The 14359-nt window shown below is 45.9% G+C and overlaps 1 pseudogene across 1 annotated transcript in view; it reads left to right on the top strand.

Annotated features, from left to right (window-relative positions):
* The window catches only part of LOC306643430 (beta-adducin-like), a 98768-nt pseudogene extending 85697 nt beyond the window's left edge, over window positions 1–13071 (top strand). The window contains exons 10-16 of the transcript XR_013766875.1: window positions 2459–2635; window positions 6760–7017; window positions 7774–7913; window positions 9089–9169; window positions 11266–11413; window positions 12658–12783; window positions 13016–13071. The product of XR_013766875.1 is annotated as a beta-adducin-like (transcript). The remainder of the gene's footprint in view (window positions 1–2458; window positions 2636–6759; window positions 7018–7773; window positions 7914–9088; window positions 9170–11265; window positions 11414–12657; window positions 12784–13015) is intronic.
* Window positions 13072–14359: the final 1288 nt, after the last annotated feature.

Below are 14359 nucleotides of genomic sequence, written 5' to 3'. Positions count from 1 at the left end.
GCCTGCATTTGTCAGCAGGGTAAAGGGGTCCTTTCATTTTCAGTAAGAAATACATGTCACAAACACCAACACACTGCAAGTCTGTGTACTAGAGCAGCTTTCCTGCAATTAACAGGCTTACGTGTGGTATCCAGCCTCACTCAGGGTGCAGACGCGTGTATTAATGGGCGGCGTAGGACGCTGGGCGGCGTAGGACGCTGGCTCACTTGTGACACTACTCAGAAGCCGCTCTCTGTCTATGTAACCAGACTTATCCCTCCTAGTCCTAGGTGGGAGTCCATAGAATATGCCAGTCAGATAAGCATGGAATTGGAAAATAAGATTAGTTAAATAAACAAATGGTTTTATAGGGTTATTCTAAAATTGCCTGCTTTACATGCATCCCTCTTCTCCTAATACTCCACATCCATTGCCTGCAGCCACCTCCATCATCCCCTCCCCATGGGGCTTTGACAGTGCGACAGACACTGCAAGTCAGGGGGTGAAAGCTGTCTGGCCCCTGCACAGAACCTGACCATATAGTAACAACCTGTCTTCTGTTTTTGGATTTCCTTGACTAGTTAAACTTAACATGGAGGATGCGGTCTTTATTTAGACCTGTTAACCCTTCCCATCAAGTTTCACTGGTCTACAAGCTACCCTGTCTTTTCAAGGGACTTCACACTCACACACACACACACACACACACACACACACACACACAGTTTAAACACACAGAAAAAATATGGAGAATAATAGCCATCCACCACTTAGGTTTAACAACAACAACAACAACAAAAGAACACTCTTTTTTTGTATTAGAGATTGAACCCAGAGGCACAGCACTCTCCCACTGAATGACATCCCCAACCCTTTTTTTAAAACATTTTTAATTTTTTAAATTATTTATTCTATTTAGTTATACATGACAGCAGAATGCATTTTGATTCGTTACACACAAATGGAGTATAACTTTTCATTTCTCTGGTTGTGCACGATGTAGAGTCACACCATATGTGTAATCATACATGTACATAAGGTAATCGTGTTTGTCTCATTCTACCATCTTTCCTTCCTCCTGCCCCCTCCCCTCTCCTCATTTCCCTCTACACAATCCAAAGTTCCTCCATTCTTCTCTTACCACTCCCCTGCCCTCCCATTATGTATCAGCATCCACTTATCAAAGAAAACATTTGGCCTTTGGATTTTTGGAATTGGCTTATCTCACTTAACATGATATTCTTCAGCTCCATCCATTTATCTGCAAATGCCATAATTCTATTGTTATGACTGAGTAATATTCCACTGTGTATATATACCACAGTTCCTTTATCCATTCATCTACTGAAGGGCATCTAGGTTGGCTCCACAATCTAGCTATTGTGAATTGAGCTGTTATAAACATCAATGTGGCTGTGTGTCACTGTACTGTAGTATGCTGATTTTAAGTCCTTTGAATGTAGGCCAAAGAGTGTGTTAGCTGCATCCCCAGCTCTTTTGAATTTTTAGTTTGAGGATAGGGTCTTCTTAAGTTGCCGAGACTGGCCTTGAACTTGTGATCTTCCTGCCTCGACCTCCCAAGTGGCTGGGATTAGAGGCATGCTCCACTGTATCTGGAAAATTTAACAAATATTAATAACATTTTTCTTCAAATATTTAACTCTTCAAGAAATAAATTATTACAGATAAGAACTGAAGTTCCCTTTGTAGCCATTTTCAATCTTATTCTCCCTCCTCAGAAATAATCACCATTCTAAGTTGGTCTATATCCAAGTAAATTTTCAGTCCCCTTTATTATTTTATTCCTAAGGTTTAACACTTGCTGTTTCTTGCTTTTCTTCTCTGTGGTCTCTAAGAACTGAGATTAGGAGGAATTACTAATACGTCATTCCCCAGAATAGTTGCATGTCTAATGAGTTTTGAGTAGCTTTTCCTCAGTTTCCCAAATGTTTCTAGCTCTAAGTTCCCCTCTGTTTTAGTCAACTATTTCACTGCTGTGACTAAATGACCCGACCAGCACAACTGTAAAGGAGGAAAAGTTTATTTGAGGGCTCACGGTTGCAGAGGACTTAGTCCATAGGAGGTCGGCTCCATTCCTCAGGGCTCGAGGTGAGGCTGAACATCGTGATGGAAGAGGTGGTAGAGGGAAGTAGCCTCAAGGTGATCAGGAAGCAGAGAGAGGAGACTGCACTTGCCAGATACAAATATCTATACCCAATTCCCACCTCCTCCAGCCAACCCCACCTCCCTCCAGATACCACTCAGGTAATCCCATCAGGGTTTAATTTGCTGATTGGGTTGAGACTCTCACAACCCAATCATTTCTCCTCAGAACCTTTTAACATTGTCTCCCATGTGAGCTTTTGGGGGACACCTCACATCTAACCCATAACCACCTCCGTGGCCCTCAGTGTCCTGTTTCATGCTGAAGCACAGGCAGGTGCAGGCCCCGTATGCACGTGGTTGCTTCTTGCTGCAGGTGTCAGCTCTGTCCAGCGCTGGGGGAGTGGAGAACCTCATCCTCCTGGAGCAGGAGAAGCACCGGCCCCACGAGGTGGGCTCTGTGCAGTGGGCTGGGAGTACCTTTGGGCCCATGCAGAAGAGCCGACTGGGAGAGCACGAGTTTGAGGCCCTCATGAGAATGCTGGACAACCTGGTGAGTCCCCTGCCATTGCCCTTCCAGTCCGGGAGCCGGGCAGTGCGAGGCATGAGGTGGGCACGGAAACTGCTGACATCACAATCAAGTCATTGGAGGCTTCACTGATGGGCAGTTTGATTTGGAATTTGTGGTCCTTCTAAAATAGTTGAGTTTCCTTGGACGACGGCCTTTGCTACTCCCTGCTAAGTGTGGTGGATGTCATAGCTGGACCATACTATGAGAAGTAATAACCCATCAAAAACCAGAGCATGTCTTCTTATAGCCAGGGTCCCTGTCATATTGGAACATGGTTCACACCTCCTAAGTAGTGAGTCCTTCCTGTCTAATCTCTTGACACGAATGCAGAAAGCACATGACATTATTAATTTCCTTAACCTGGGTTGTAGCTTTATAATAATAACCTGTTGCAATGATGAATCAGTCGTGTAAGGAATTAAACTGATATGTGTCTTAAAGTGGTCTGCTTCATTAAAGGATACAAAAAAATTTTTTTGATATTCTTCCTCCTAGGGGTAACAATTTAGTTGATGATATGGGATAGAAACAGGAAAAAATTTAAGAACAAGAGGAAAGTGCTTACAACAACGAGGAGCTAAATGCAGCAGGAGACAATAACATCTTAGATGCTCAGAGAACTAAAATAAAAGATGAAGTCTGTCCTCCTCACACTGCCATCTGGTTCATTTTCCTGCTTCCACTGCTACCTCCTTGAACCCCCTTTATCGTGTCAAGGACGTGGCAATAATTAAATCTTTTCTCTTGCCTTCATTTCCTCCAAGTCATCTTCACCTCATTACCAGATTGACCATGAGTGTCACTTTATAATGATGAAAGGTATAGTCCACAATGAAAATGCAGTTCCTATTACCATTGGAGCGATCTCCATCTAAATGAAGCATCAGGACTAGATGGTTTTGTACAGAAATTCTTTCAAACCTTCAAGAAATAGACAATTCTCGTGCTGTTTAAATGGTGTCAGAGAAGAACGGTGGGAGGATACTGTTTTAGTCAGCATTTTTGCTGCTCTGACTAAAAGACCTGACACGAAAAATTAGAGGAGGAAAAGTTTGTTTTGGGGGCTCACAGTTTCAGAATTCTCAGTCTATGTATGGCTGACTGCTTTCCTCAGGGCTTGAAGTGAGGCAAAATATCATGGCAGAAGAGTATGGCAGAGGAAAGTGACTCAGGACATGGCCAGGAAGCAGAGTGAGAGACTCCACTTACCAGATACAAAATATATACCCCAAAGGCATGTTCCCAGTGACCCACCCCTTCCAGTCACACCCTACCTGCCTTCAGTTACCACACAGTTAATCCCAATGAGAGGATTAATTCACCAGTTGGGTTAAGGCTCTCCTAACCCAATCATTTCACCTCTAAGCCTTCTTGCACTGTCTCACACGTGAGCTTTTGGGGGACACCTAATATTTAAACCATAACTGATACTATGACATGATAATTACATTCAGACCAATTTACTTTGAGTGCTGATGAAAAATGCTATCTGAAAACTAGCAAGCAGTGTGGAACATAATGTTAGAATAATAACACACATTAACTAAGTAAGGGCTGATTCCAAGAATTCAAGGATGGTTTAATGTTATACATTTGTAAATATATTGCCCAATATTGAAGAGCCAAAGGATAAAATCTTTTTGAACATTTTTAAAAATATCTTTTGTTGATTGACTTTCATTTTCATTTATTTATACATGGTACTGAGAATTGAACACAGTACCTCACACATGCTAGGTGAGTGCTCTACCACTGAGCCATAACCCCAGCAACTTTTTGAACATTTTAATAAACATCAAAAGGTATTTGATGAAAATTTAACATTAATTTATAAAAATAACAGCTGCCAACTAGAACTGGAGGATACTTATTTAACATGATTAAAATGATTTTTCTCAAAACAAGAGCCAGTATCATGGTAAAACCGTAAAAGTATTCCAATGAACTTTGAAATAAAAATGATTCCTACTCTTAGCACAATTATTTAATATTATTCTGGAATAATATTGGAACCCAATTCCAGGCAATGAGATATGAGAATAAGAGGCATAAAATTGTAAAGGAAAAAATGACCATTCAGAAGAGATAATTTGGTTATATGCCTATAGAGTCCCCCCAAAATCAACTAAAAAATTAGAAGCAATAAGGATATTTTAAGGTGGTCAATTATGAAAATATACACAAAAATCAGTAATTTCTATATTTTCACATTAACTACTTTGAAAATATAATGGTGGCTAGGAGCATAACTTAGTGATAGAGCACTTGCCTAGAATGTTTGATGTCAAAGCCCTGGGTTTGATCCCCAGTACCACACGTGCTTGCGCGCACACGCACACAACTCCTAATAATATAATGGAAAATCCTATTCTCAAGTGCAACAAAATCATAAGCATTAAACAGACCTCTTTAAAGGAAACCACAAAACTTTAACAGTAGACATCAGAAAAGTTGAAATCAATGTTAAGAAACATAACATGCTTGGTTAGGAAGCTTCAATAGGTAAAGTGGTCACAACCCCAAGATCAAGCTGCAAACTCAAGGTAATTCTGTCAAAAATGAGGGAAGGTACAGGGACTTAGAAAGTACTTCCAATGTGAAATTCAGAATGGTTAGGAAAATGTTATAAAAAAATAATTAGGGATACTATCTCCACCCATGGTAAAGTATGATAAAGCTTCAGTAACACAGTTACTGAATTGTTGGAACAAGTAAATCCATGCGACAGCTTAGAGAATCCAGAAATAGACCCAAAATACATGAAAATTCACACAGGTAGCAGGCACTTTATAAATCAGTGAGAAAAAGATAGACTTCTGGCCATTTTGGAAAGAACAAAGGCGAATTGCTACCTCATTCCTTTCAAGCAGATAAAATCCCAATTTATCAAAATTTAAAAGTAAATTCGCAGAGGTATCAAAAAATATATTTATATTTGCAATGCTCTTATGTTGGGAAAGAGACCTTGTTAAGCATGGCAAGAGTCTGAAATCATAAGGATAAATATTGAAAGGTATGATCACATTAGAAAACTGAAAACTTGCATTTTTACAAATTATTCCTCTATCATAGACAAAGCGGAAAGTCAAATGAAGGGGAAGATATTTGCAGTGTCAGTTGACAGCCAAAGATTAACATTCTTAGTGTTAAAAGAGATATATCCATATGAAAAAGAAAAACAGCCCAACAGAAAAATGAGCTGAGAACATAAATGATTTATGAAGGAAGAGTTCAAGTGGTCAATATATGTAATTAAAACTATCCAATTTTACTAAGAGTCAAACATACCTGTATACATATATGTATATAGAGAAGACCAGAAAAAAAAATTTTGTTGTTGTCTTATGAGCTTTTATGTGAAGTTCACTTTTTTTTTTTTTGTATTGCTTACTTTTTTCCTACATGGGTCCACATTTTCTTTATAATCAGATAAATACCTTAATGTCATTTTAATTTAAAAAAACAGTGGAAGAAGAAGACAGGGAGAGCTGAGTATCACTCTGGAAGATGCCAAAATCCCACTGAACTGCCGTCAGTGCTGCCCTCATGGACGTGGTCTTGCTTAAGGAGACAAAAATGTTCTTGAGTCCCATCTCAGGGCTCCAGGAGGAGTTCAGAAGCTTCTGAGTTGAGGAAGGAAGGGGGGAGTGACTTGGAATCAGCTGAGAAGCTTTTAACACTCCCATAGCCCAGCCAGGCAATCGTCCAGTCACGTCCACGGATCTGCTTTAGGTTCCTGGACACGAATATTGAAGCCCCTCGGAGATTCCAGTGCGCAGCCAGGGATGCGAATCAACAGAGCAGATGAAACTGGGGGTGCTCTGTGTCCACATTCCTAGGACCACAAAATCCTAGGAATTTTCTCAGTCCTGACTGGAGACCATTAGGAGGGAAAAATTCTGAAATAGCTCAGGAGAGTGGCCAGGCTTAGGTCATCTTATGGAAACTTGAGTTGAAACTGAGTCCTGTGAATGGGAGGGGGCAGAGTGTGCACGTGTATGTGTGTGGGGTATGTGTGTGTGTGTGTGTGTGTGCGCACATATGCACAAGTGCATGTTAGGATCTTTCTCCTCTACAATGAGTGGCTCTATTTTTGTCCTTTCTAGGGCTACAGAACAGGCTACACATACCGCCACCCCTTTGTTCAAGAGAAAACCAAACACAAAAGTGAGGTGGAGATCCCAGCCACGGTCACAGCCTTCGTGTTTGAGGAGGATGGCGCCCCTGTCCCGGCCCTGCGACAGCACGCCCAGAAGCAGCAGAAGGAGAAGACCCGCTGGCTCAACACGCCCAACACCTACCTGCGGGTCAATGTGGCCGACGAGGTCCAGAGGAGCATGGGCAGTCCCCGGCCCAAGACCACAGTAAGGGGGAGCCGGGACAGGCCTGGGGCAGAGGGGGCTGCGCTTGTGGGTGTAAGCAGCTTTACAAACGGCCCCTCTCAGGGCTTCCTATGGGGCCTCTGGGAGCAACTGTTCAGCACTTCCTACCCCCGACTCGGACCACCTCTTTCTTGCATCTCTCTGCTGAGTTTTTGATCTGAGGGGCAGATTTCACTAGAGGGCAGCTGGACCAGGCCACTCTCAGCCCCATAAGACCCTGGAACAAACGATTTTTATTTCTTGCTCACATGGCCAGAGGGGGTTGCTGGGAAATACCAGGGATGAGGAGCCAATATTTCAACTGCAAATCTGAGGCAAAGCCAGGAGGTCGGTGGGCTTGTCTCTTGTGTTAAGTTACCTTCCCTCTCACTGCCTCTCTCACAGACACACAGACTCTCAATTTGATTTTTTGTTAAAGTAACTGGCAGCCATATAGAATAGTTCTCCATGAAGCCCTTGAAACTCAAATTGAGTTATTTAATATTGAAACCCAAGTGGTCACTTCTAAGCTGGTTACCAAGGTTCTGATCCCTTCCCTCCAGTGTTCGCTATGACCTAAAGGCCTTCTTTGGCAGCTGGGTCATCTGTCACCCATCTGTCACGCATGTCAAAGAGGTCCAAGAAGAAAGAATGTCTATGAACAGTTTTGCTGAATTTCTGCATAGGCTGGTGGGCTCAGGTCACAAGGAATGGGTTGCTGGGCAGGGCCCATGGCCCTGTTCCTTTACCTTACCCTCCTGGCCTTGCCTCGCAGTGAAGGCTGACGAGGTGGAGAAATCCAGCAGTGGCATGCCAATCCGGATTGAAAACCCAAACCAATTTGTGCCTCTCTATACTGACCCCCAGGAAGTGCTGGACATGAGGAACAAGGTAAAGTGGTGTCTGCTTGCCTCATTCTCTCTTCCACAAGGTGACCCCAGTCCTGCAAGCACAAGCTGAGTTCCCAGACGCGCCCACCTTACCAGCACCCCCATGTGTCCCAGGAGAAAGAAGCTACCACATATGGACAGTGTTGTAGGCACCATGCCAAGGGCTGAGCTGTGGTCCTAGGTAGCCCCTTCCACAGTGGGCTGCATGCACTGGTCATTAGGTATGTCTGCAAGACCTGCCCGCTACATGAGTTTCTATAATTTTTATGCCATTTGGCTTATTTTTAAAATTTCAAGAACTTTGATATTTACTTTTGGACCTTTTTTTGTTGAGGGGGGGGGTGTACCAGGGATTGAATTTAGGGGCACTTGGCCACTAAGCCACATTCCCAGCCTTATTTGTATTTTATTTAGAGACAGGATCTCACTGAGTTGCTTAGTGCCTCACTCACTTTTGCTGAGGCTGACTTTTTTTTTTTTAGTTGCAGATGGGCACAATACTTTTATTTTATTTTACTTATTTTTAAGTGGTGCTGAGGATTGAACCCAGTGCCCATGCTAGGCAAGCACTCTACCACTGAGCCATAACCCCAGCCCTGAGGCTGGCTTTGAACTCATGATCCTCCTGTCTCTGCCTCCTGAGCTGCTGGGGTTACAGGCGTGCACCACTGTGCCCAGCTACTTCTGGACCTTTGACTGACAGTTCACTCACTTATATTTCCAATGTTACTTTAAAATTGGAGTTGTAGCTGACCACAGGCTAGTAGTGCCCAGAACAGTGTGCTGTCCGTGGCCCAGTCCCCTGCAGCACTTGTCTGATTCCTGGGTCACTACCCCCACCCCCATCAAGATTCAGATTCAGTAGGTGCATGTGTGGGGAGGGCCAGGATTCTGTATTTAAAACCCAGTCCTCATGGGCTTCTTAGGAATATTAAAAGTTGAGACCCTCTCTCTCTGTCCCCTTCTCTCTTCTGTTCTCACAGCTAGTGACATTTGTGTTTCACATGAACTATGAATTCACTCCAGAACAGACATGAGACTTTCTCTTAGAGTGGACAGGTTCCCTCGCCCTGCAGGGCCTTTCTAGATGCCAGTCACAGGCCACACTGAACCCCAGTAGGTTCTCTGGCAATCTCCACACTCTGATGCCACACCCTCCCTCTCCCTTTCCACGCAGATTCGAGAACAAATCGACAAGATGTGAAGTCGGCAGGGCCTCAGTCCCAGCTCCTGGCGAGTGTCATCGCTGAGAAGAGCCGAAGCCGGTACGCAGAGTCCGCCCTGGCTGGAGGGAAACGTGTTTGCCTTCTGGGCTTCGGTGCCTGGGGCTGGGCAGCAGGACCTCTGGTCCTCGTGCCCATCCTCCTCTGTGATCTTGGGGCGCCCATGCTCTGCTGCAGAATGGAGGCCCACCTCACGGGGGCTGCGAGTCATGGGAGGATAGTGTCTTCCCTCTCCCTGCAGGCACAGGGCAGGGAAGCCACTGTCCAGCTTGTTCTTGGGAGTTCTGCTGGCCAGCTCCATACCTTCCACTCTGGTACCCTGCTCAGGCCTCTATTAGTTCCCTGTGGGGAGCCGGTGACTCCCAGGTGCACCAGGCTTGCCTGGCTCTGAGTGTTTCTGACCTCTGTGTGTGGCTGTGGCATCATCTGGCCTGAGTTCTGGGAAGATGCTCCTGACCCACAGAGAGAAGGCATGTACACAGGATGTGTGCTCCCGCAGGAAAGGAAGGGCAATCAGTTGCCCACACAACCCCACTTAGAGTTAGAAAGCATAAAGTCATTGTTTTGTTTTGGTGTTTTTTCTTTTTTCTTTTTTTTGTTTTCCAGGATGCTTAACCACTGAGCCATGCCCTCAGCCCTTTTTATTATTATTATTTTTATTTTGAGAAAGGGCCTCACTAAGTTGCTTTGAACTTGCCCTCCTCCTGCCTCGGCCTCCTGAGTTGCTGGGATTACAGGCGTGTGCCGCTGCGCCCGGCACAGTCCTTGTTTTTGTGCTTGGGCTAGAATGTAGTGTTTAGCAACAGGGGTGAAGTTCAGCATTCTGGTTTGTTTGAAGTCATCGCTACTCATGGCAAGGCAGCAACAGGCGTGGCATTTTCCTTAGTAAGAAGTGGGGAAGTCCAGAAAATATTCTCTACAGAGAAAACTGAGATGATGTGACGGTTTCAAATCAGGCCGCAGCCCACGAGGTGGGGCTTCACTGCTGGGAGAAGTGTGAATGTGACATCCTCACATCCAACTCCCACCCTCCCCAGCTCAGCCAAGATGAAGAACATGCCACAGGGTCAAGGATAGAAATAGCCCAGGATTCTGGGGAGGTGAAAGGTCAATACAGCCAGTAAAAGTGTTAAAAAAACAACTCTGCCATTTATACCAGGGGCTCTCCTTGGAGTCCCTCATCCTGGAACCTGGCTCCTTTGACTCTGTGATTCCTGCAATAGGCCTGCTGCTGCCTTCCTTTAGGAAGGAGCCCTCGGGCCTATTGTCAGAAGATCTGGTGGCTCTGGGCTCAGTGCCCTCTTGGCTTCACTTTCCTTTGCTCCAGAGCACTGCATTCTTAAAGACCATGATGAGGATGCTCAACTAGGACAAAGGGCAATAGAGTCTGAATTTTTGTCCCTATCTTGGGCAAGAGGGGCCAAAGGATTCCCAAAGCTCATACAGTGTCTGGTTGATCAGCTCCCCAGAGCTGAGGGTCCCACAGGGATGGTAAAATGGAATGATTTTGCCAATGTCCCTGAAGGTAAAGGTACCTGCACCCTGGGCAGGTTGGAAAGCCAAGACTCAGGACCTTTGCCCCTTTGTAACCTATGACCATGTGTGAAACAGAACTGACTAATCGCTTGGACTGAGAATCCTGGGGCTGCTGCATTTGCATATGATTATTGCTGTGTGTTGTGGTTTGCTCTGCTGTTGGGGGTGGGAGGGGCTCCGGAGGGGAATGGCTGGCATGAAGCTTGCTCAAGCCAACACTGCTTGCTAGGCTTGGGCTGACTGACTTTGGGCCACTGACTGTACTTGCATAGTAATGGCTTGGAAGTGTCCATAGAAGGGATTGCAATAAAGGTGTGTCTTCCTCCTGCTTGGGAGCATCCTTTGATTTTATTTCAGGGAAAGAGGGTGGCCTCCCTGTATTATTTATCCAGACAGTTGCAAAATCTGGGTCTGGCGACAGGGTAGCAATGGGGAGGAATGCACAAGCCCTACTGCAAGGCCCTGAGCTGTTTCCAAGGAGCTGCATGCCACGCTGTGGCTAGCAAGACTGCTGGCAGCCACCTGAGTGTGAGAGGAGGCCTGGGCCCGGGCCCCAGCTGCGGCGTTCAGAGAGCGACACACACTCTGTGGTTAACTTTCAGTCGACAGAGAGCCAGCTGATGTCCAAGGGCGATGTGGATACCAAAGATGATTCAGAGGAGACGGTGCCAAACCCCTTCAGCCAACTCACTGACCAGGAGCTGGAGGAGTACAAGAAAGAGGTGGAGAGGAAGAAACTAGAATTGGATGGTAAGTAACCCGGGCGCATCATGGCTTGGGAATCTCCCCGGGGAGAGGGCAGAGCTTTGGGATCCCCGGGAGGACTTCCTGCTGCACACCACCAAGTAATATTCCATTTATTTGTTGGTCCCAGTAATGAATCTATTGCTCTGTGCCTAATAGTTCCGAGGTGGCTTCATGACCTAATTTGCCCTTTCACCTGGGTATAAAGAGATAACATTCGTAAAGTACCTGTAAATATGGCTTAGGTTGGCAGATACCAGCTTAACGTTAGCTGTAATAAGATAGGCATGAGAGTCATGATTATCAGTAACGACCTCTCAGCCCGGTGTAAGCTTTTAGCCTGGTCCCTTTATGTCTTTTCTAACTCCTCCTTTATTTCAGAGTCTTCACTCACACCCATTGCTCCATCTTGACTCCCGGATATTCTCCCTCATGATAGCTTGCAAGCCCTGGTTCATGGCCGTGTCCCTTCCTGGCACGATTTCCCTTCTCACTAGCCTGATTTAAGGTCATCAACACTGCCAGCTCCCTCTCAAATGCCCCTCCAGCCAGGAAGGCCTCCCTGTCACCCTCCCCACTCCAGCCAAATTGAGCTGTCCCTTCTCTTTGCTTTAAGAACACCTGGAGTCTGAGACACGTACTCCAGCCTTTGGCAGAGTCCACTAGGGTTAGCTGTCATTCATCAGGGTAGTGTCTTCCTCCACCACCTCTCCCCACCCAGGGTCAGCCATCTTCCAAAGCACAAAATGGAAGCTTCCCTGGCTCGCTTGCAGTTCTCATGGGCCAATTGGAAAAACAGAAAGACATGGTGCTTGTTATCCCGAGGGACTGTTTGCACAGGACATGTAAATTAGATAAGTTAACAAATTAGCTACACACGAACAAACCACCGGTGTTTTTAAAGGGAGTCAGTACTCGTTTGGGGGGTGCTTGCCCATTGATGTGTTCATCTGGCTGGTCCTCTTCAGAGACAGGACACAGAGGAGGGGACATTCTGCTGTCCACTCAGGGATGACCTATTCCACTGGTACATAAGCTCTGATGAAGGAAACAATATCACTCTTCTTCCACTTTCCTCCCCAAGGAAGTAGCAGAAATAAAAGAGCAGGAGCAGCTGACCTCAGCCAGAGGTTCGTTTTCAGCCCGGAGAAATGTGGACCAAGTAGAAATGGCAGTGTTTTAACATCCCCTCTCTCTGCCCCCTCACCACTGTTTGATCTCTGTGCTGAGGTGCTTTTCTGTGTTTTCAGGAGAGAAGGAAGCTGCCACAGAAGAGCCGGGCTCACCTGAAAAGTCAGCACCTGCTTCTCCAGCGCAGAGCCCAGTGAAGGCAGAGACAAAGAGCCCTGTGGTCTCTCCTTCCAAGTCTGCAGAGGGTGAGTGGAGCTGAGCAGGTCGAGGTGCCCGCATGGAAGGCAGGACAGGGATGCACACTGGGGCACCTGCCTTTCAACAAGTGTAACCCCCCAACACACCATTTGAAAAACTTTACCCTCTGCTATTTCTAGGGAATCTGAACAATTTTCAGATTGTTTCCTTCACAAGCTCTGACAGTACATTACAACTTAAGCCCTGCTAAGCAAAGCTGAATGAATGACCGGCCCACAGTCTCCTCACCTGCGGTGGAGGTGCAGCTGGCTGGTGGGCGTTTGCAGATGTGCTAGTCCACTCAGACTTTAATGTGCATAGGGACTACGTGGGGATCTTGTTCAGATGAAGATTCTGATCTGTTAGGTCTGGGATGGGGCCTGAGACTCTGCATTTCCCAGGTGAGGCCGATGTCATTCTCAGCCTTGACTGTGCTTGGATCCCACCTACAGCAGCTCTTACTTGGAGGACCTGGGGGTAGGCAGGGGAGGGCCTGAAGCCTGGAGTTGAAAGAGCTCTCCAGGGGGATCAAGTAGCATGTAGACCAGGTGGAGAACCACTTCATTAGAGAGACAGAAGTTCAGAGAACCCAGTTCTAGGCCCATCTGAGCTGCTAACTGATAACATCTGAGCTGCTAATTTTACCAAATCAGACAACGTTTCTGTTCCCCGGGTCCTGCCTGTCAAATGGGGCTAGTGTTATTTTCTCCCTTTAAGGTTCTCACATGTATAAAGGAAGCATAGATGAAAACATACTTTGAAGGAATAAAAGCATGATTTAAATATAAGATCTAATCATGGTTATGAATAAGAATATACATATGGTAGACACTGATACTATTAAAGTCCCTAAATTGTAAATATCTTTAATGAGCTCCTGGAATCACTCCCAGGTGTGAACACTCCTCCCGGGGTCCCCCAGATACACAACCAGACAGGCTGCCCTGCCACCTAGAGAGCAACAGCTTGGTGGTAGCTGGGATTTTCTCTCTCCTGGGTAGAATGGCCACCTATGTGGATTCAAATAGAATCCCCACCCCCAGCCTGTCCCCTGAGTTCCCTCCATAAGCCAAGTGCTGCCTTGAGCTCAGGCCCAGAATTGTCAGAGGAAACCTGTCTGCTTGAGGCCAGAGCCCCAAGTGGATGTCCCCAGCAGTTTGTGTTCATTGTCTCATCATGGTGTTGTGTCGTCAACCTGTCTCCACAACGTCTTCCTTTTTCTTCCCATTTGAGCCTTCCTCAAAGGAGTTTCCTCCGATTCTGAATACTTGTCTCTGTAGTAAGTATAGAAAGGCTGTTTACTAACTCACTCTGGCACTTGCAATGGGGGAGGGAGGAGATTTTCAAAAGAAATGTATTTCTCCCAATTGTTTCTTTTGCCGCTCTTAACCCTGCCTTCCAGAGCTTTTCTTGATATGAAATTCATGACCAGTTCCACCTGCATTATGCATGGACGAGGCTTCCCTGAGGGAGACACAGATGTACCCACAGAACGCACGTACCCAGAAGCCACAGCCCCGTGGTGAGGGGTGGGGGTCAGCTCCCGGCATTCCCTGTGGTAGAGTGCGCGTGGCCCTTAGGAGC

Source organism: Sciurus vulgaris (genome assembly GCF_902686455.1).
Source record: "Sciurus vulgaris genome assembly, chromosome: 14".
In the NCBI taxonomy this organism is placed as follows: Eukaryota; Metazoa; Chordata; class Mammalia; order Rodentia; family Sciuridae; genus Sciurus; species Sciurus vulgaris.
This window is presented reverse-complemented; position numbering and strand designations above follow the sequence as displayed.